Below are 6,000 nucleotides of genomic sequence, written 5' to 3'. Positions count from 1 at the left end.
CTCTTAAAACAGGAAAAACTTTAAAATCATCCAGCCAAATTCTCACTTTGCAGAGGTGGTTGTTTGTTTGTTTGTTTTCAGATTTAAGATTCCAAATGACTGCAAACCCAATGCAAATTGACTTAAGCCCAAAAGGAAATGTATTGCCTCATTGATGTGCCTTGTTTCAGGGATTCCATTCATGTCATAGGCCTAGACTTGCTTTATTTCCTTACTTGCCTTCTGCTTGATTGGTTCTCTCACGAGGTAGGCTTTCGTCGTTGGTGGCAAGACCGCTGCGATTAGCTTCCAGCTCACTTTCTCACAGCTCAGACCAGAGGAAAATAGAGAGGGTCTCTATCTCTTAAAAGTCACAATAAACATCTCAAGATTGTGTATCCTTGACTTCATTTGAGTCAATTGCCTATCCTTGAGCCAATTGTGCCCATGAATGAAATCAACGCCACCTGAACCACATTGACTGAGAATGAGGGAAGTCTGGTTCTCCAGAGGCAAACCTCCAAATGCAGAGAATGAAGGGGGCAAAGACATGAAATATCCAGCACTGTTTTGGACTCTCTCAATAATATGCTTTAATAAAAACTGAGCATCAAATATTAGGATGTCTGTGACTATTCTGAAGCTTGATCATGGACTCTAACGTAGGAAGAGACAACCAAGTTTAGTCTCTTTTTCCAGTGTTTGACCCCTGCAGATACTAGATTACTTTTAACATTTACATTCCTAAAACAAAGCAATATGTGCATTTTAAAAAATGTACTTTATTTTAAAACAGTTTTAGATTTACAGAAAAATCAAAGATAATACAACAGAGTTCTTATGTACCATACACCTGTTTCCCCTATTATTAACATCTTATATTAGTGTGATATATTTATTAAAATTAATGAACCTGCCTGGCGTGGTGGCTCACGCCTGTAATCCTAGCACTTTGAGAGGCCAAGGTGGGTGGATTGCTTGAGGTCAGGAGTTCAAGACCAGCCTGGCCAATGTGGTGAAAACCCGTCTCTACTAAAAATACAAACAATTAGTCAGGCATGGTGGCAGGTGCCTGTAATCCCAGCTACTTGGGAGGCTGAGGCAGAAGAATCACTCGAACCCAGGAGGCAGAGGTTGCAGTGAGCCGAGATCATGCTACTGCACTCCAGCCTGGGCAACAGAGCGAGACTCTGTCTCAAAAAATAATAATAACAATCAAATCAAATCAAATAAATGAATCAAGGTTGGTACATTATTATTATCATCTAAAATCCATACTTTATTTATATTTTCTTACTTTTTAGCTAATGGCCTTTATCTGTTCCAAGACCCCACCTGGGATACTACATTATGTTTATTATTTATTTATTTAATTTATCTTTTAAAAATAGAGACAATATCTCACTATGTTGGCCAGGCTGGTCTTGAACTCCTGAGCTCAAGTGATCCTCTTGCCTCAGCCTCCCAAAGTGCTGGGATTACAGGTGTGAGCCACCTCACTTTGCCTGTTTTCTTCATGATTCAATGTCATGGGTTTTGAGGAGGAAGTCCACAGAGGTAAAGTGACCCTTATATTACATCATGTCAAGGGTACATATTATGAACTCAACTTATTGTTGATGTTGACCTTGATCGCCTGCCTGAGGTAGTATTTGTCAGTTTTCTCTACTGCAAAGCTACTTCTGCCCCACCACTCCCCATTGTATTTTTTTGAAAGAAGTCACACTGAAAGAGTGGGGAGTTAGGCTTTATCTCCTTGAGTGGGGAGTATCTACATAAATTATTTATAATGCTTCTGGGAAGAAGATTTGTCTATTCTCCCCTACTTATTTATGGATTCAATAATTTACTTCTGTCAGTATGGGCTCAGATACTTATTTTATACTTTGGATTATAATCCAGTATTCTTTTATTTATTTTGTTGCTCAGGTTGTTCCAGCTTTGAGGTGGAGCCAAAGCTTTTTGGAAGCTCTTTTGATAATCTCCTTTGCCCTTTAAAATAATCTCATCACTGTGGGATTTTTTTTTCTTTTCTTTTCTTTTCTTCTTCTTCTTTTTTTTTTTTTTTTTAAGCACTTTCTTGCTGACATTGCAGGATGCTCCAGGCTCATTCCATATGTTTTTCACCTCAGTACTAGAATCAGCCATTTCTCCAAGAAGCCCTGGTTCTTCTTATGGGAGGATGGAATTAGGAATTAAGATGTGGGTGCTAGGTATGCTCAATATAGCCATTTTATTTTATTTTATTTTATTTATTTATTTATTTATTTATTTAGTTTTGAGACAGTCTCCCTCTGTTGCCCAGGCTGGAGCGCAGTGGTGCGATCTCAGCTCACTGCAACCTCTGCCTCCCAGGTTCAAGAGATCCTCCCACCTCAGTTTCCCGAGTGGCTGGGATTACAGGCTCCCACCACCACATCAAGCTAATTTTTGTATTTTTAGTAGAGACAGGGTTTTTCCATGTTGGCCAGGCTGGTCTCGAACTCCTGGCCCCAAGTGATCTGCCCACCTTGGCCTCCAAAAGTACTGGGATTATAGGCATGAGCCACCATACCCAGCCTCAATATATGCATTTTTAATAGTCAAGTTGTAAAAGGTTTATAACTAAAAAAATAGTGAATTGCTTTCCCACTTCTTTGCATTAAACTCTTTTGAGCTTGTTCTTCTGGTTTTTACCTTCATATTACTCATAGTGTCTTTATGCTGGTATTGTCTGATTGACCAATTTGAGACACTATTTGTTGACTCCCTGTAAATGTGAATAGACTTTGGCTTTCTTACACCCCAACCCCGCTTCTTTTCTACCAATTTTTTCCAGTGTAGTCAAATCAAAATTATGTGTTAAGTTGGGGCACAGTGGCTCATTCCTGTAATCCCAGCACTTTGGGAGGCTGAGGCAGGCAGACCACTTGAGGCCAGGAGTTTGAGACCAGCCTGGCCAACATGGCGAAATCTCATCTCTACTAAAAATACAAAAATTAGCCAGGTGTTGTAGTGCATGACTGTAATCTCAGCTACTTGAGAGGCTGAGGCATGAATCTCTTGCACCCTGGAGGCAGAGATTCGTCCCAAGTATTCCATGCAGTGAGCCAAGATCGCACCACTGCACTCCAGCTTGGGCGACAGAGCGAGACCCTGTGTCGAAAAAATAAATAAATAAAAATAAAAATTGTGTATTAAGCCAGTAGCCAGATTTTACATTATTATCAGCATGTAACTATTAATATTTTTCACACTTAGCAAATGCACCATAATTACATTTATTTCCTCATACAAAATTTTATCTTTCCTGGTTGTAATAATTATCTCATTTTTTGTTTGTTTGTTTGTTATTTTGAGACGGAGTCTCGCCCTGTCGCCCCAGCTGGAGTGCAGTGGCATGATCTTGGCTCACTGCAACCACCACCTCCCCGGTTCAAGGGATTCTCCCACCTCAGCCTCCCAAGTAGCTGGGATTACAGGCATGTGCCACTGCACTCAGCAACTTTTTGTATTTTTAGTAGAGATGGGGTTTCTCCATGTTGGCCAGGCTGGTCTGGAACTCCTGACCTCAAGTGATCCATCTGCCTCTGCCTCCCAAAGTGCTGGGATTACAGGTGTGAGCCACTGCACCCAGTCTTCATTGTTTTTTTTTTTTTTTTTTCTTAATTTCCCAAGTATCCATCAAAAATTCATCCCATGGCTGTGGGCAGTGGCTCATGCCTGTAATCCCAGCACTTTGGGAGGCTGAGATGGGAGGATCACTTGAGACCAGGAGTTTGAGACCAGCCTGGGCAACATGGCAAGATCCTGCCTCTACAGAAATTTAAACAAATTAGCTGGGCGTGGAGGCACCCACCTGTGGTTCCAGCTACTTGGGAGGCTGGGGCAACAGGATTGCTTGAGCCTGTAGGTTGAGGCTTTACTAAGCCATGTTCATACCAGTGCACTCCAGCCTGGGCAACAGAGCAAGACCCTGTCACACACACAAAAAAAATTCATCCCAAGTATTCCATCATATCTGCCAAACACCTATCAAAGTTATTTTCAAAATACCTAAGTACATGAGCTTATTCGTGACACTCACTACCACCACCCCAAGGCTTATTCCTCTGCTCTTCTGCCCCAGCCTGAGGTGGTTATTAAAGTAATTATTCTCCAAAGATGCTTCCCCTACCACTCCAATGAACCACACTTCCTCGCATTCACATCCTTGTATTGCTCCCTCCACTTGAATTCTCTGAGATGGCTTTATAATTTGCCTTTTGACCAATAGAATACTGTAAAAATGATACAGAATGTCACCTAAGGCTAGGTCATAAGAACCTTTGTGGATTATTCCTGAGCATGTTGGAATGCTAATTTTTGAGAAAGCCAGATCCTATGTAAAAAATCCAGCTACTCTGAGACCACCATACTGTAAGGAAGCCCAAGCTGCCATGTAGAAAGGTCATGTGGAGAGAGAGAGTTGTCAGTCCAGCCCCTACCTCTTCTAGTCATTCTGTTAATTTGCTAGACATAGGAGTCCAGCTAAAAATGTCATTTTGGATGATCAGTCATGTGAGTGAGAAAGTTATCTTGGACAAATAGTCCAATCTAGTCTTGAGATAGCCACTGTCACTGAGTGAGAGCTACCCAACTGAACACTGTCATCCCAGGGAATCATGAAAAGTACATACTTCAGGCACTAGGTTTTGGGGTGGTTTGTGATGCAGTGAAACAGTTCCCCTCTAGGTCTGTTCTGCAGTTTTCTTTGTGAAATTTTTCTTCCCTGGAGTTAGATGTCGTGTGTTCTGGACCCCATGACTTTCTGTTTCCTGGTTATTTCTCCTGTTTTGCTACAGATTTCCCTTCCATAACTTCCTAGGAAAGGAAGTATAATAAGTAAATTTTGAATCTGTGTCCAAAAAGGCCTTTATTATGCTCTTACATTTGAGAAATAGATTGTCTGCGAGTAGGATTCTAGGTTGAAAATAAATTTCTCCTCTGGATTTTTTTTTTGGACACAGGTTCTCTGTCTGTTTTCCAGGCTGGAGTGCAGTGGCACAATCTCAGCTCACTACAACCTTCACCTCGCGGGCTCAAGCAATCCTCCCACCTCAGCCTCTGGAGTAGCTGGGACCACAGGTGCGCATCACCACACCTGGCCAATTTTTTGTATTTTTGGCAGATACAGATTTTCTTTTCCTCTTTTTTTTTTGGATGGAGTCTCATTCTGTCACCCAGGATGGAGTGCAGTAGCTCAATCTCAGCTCACTGCAACGTCTGCCTCCTGGGTTCAAGTGATTCTCCTGCCTCAGCCTCCCAAGTAGCTAAGATTACAGGCATGCACCACCACATCCAGCTAATTTTTGTATTTTTGGTAGAGACCGGGTTTTGCCATGTTGCCCGGACTTGTCTTGAACTCCTGACCTCAAATGATCTGCCCGTCTTGACCTCCCAAAGTGCTGGGATTACAGGCATGAGCCGCCGTGCCCGGCTGATACAGGTTTTTACCATGTTGCCCAGGCTAGTCTGGAACTCCTGGACTCAAGTGATCCACCCTTCTTGGCCTCTCAAAGTGCTGGGATTACAGATGTGAGCCACCACACTCGGCCTTCGCTCTGAATTTTGAAGGCATTCATGCAATATTTTCTAGCTTTGTTGTTTGGAACACCAATGCCATTCTATTTCCAAATCCATTCAGTGCAATATGTTGTTCTTTCTCTCTGGAGTCTTTTCATATCTTTTCTTTATGTCTTATGTTCTCATATTACATGATAATGTCTTGCTTTGTGGGGATATTTTTATTCATTGAGTTTAGCATTTGATTGACCCTCTCAATACTGAGAGTCACCTCCTTTAGTTACAAGAGTCTTTCCTTTATCATTTCTTTAGTAATTTCCTCTCCTCTATTTTCTTTTTATGTTCTGAAACAATCCTAGTCCTTTGACTTTGTAGATGGTTATACTTTCTAACAACTTTTCTTAACTTTATTTTTCAAACCTTCCACAAAACTCGGGACATTTTTATAACGTCTGTTCTTTTTCATGAATGTAAAAT

Source organism: Hylobates moloch, unplaced genomic scaffold (genome assembly GCF_009828535.3).
Source record: "Hylobates moloch isolate HMO894 unplaced genomic scaffold, HMol_V3 SCAFFOLD_6, whole genome shotgun sequence".
NCBI classification, from domain to species: Eukaryota; Metazoa; Chordata; class Mammalia; order Primates; family Hylobatidae; genus Hylobates; species Hylobates moloch.
This window is presented reverse-complemented; position numbering follows the sequence as displayed.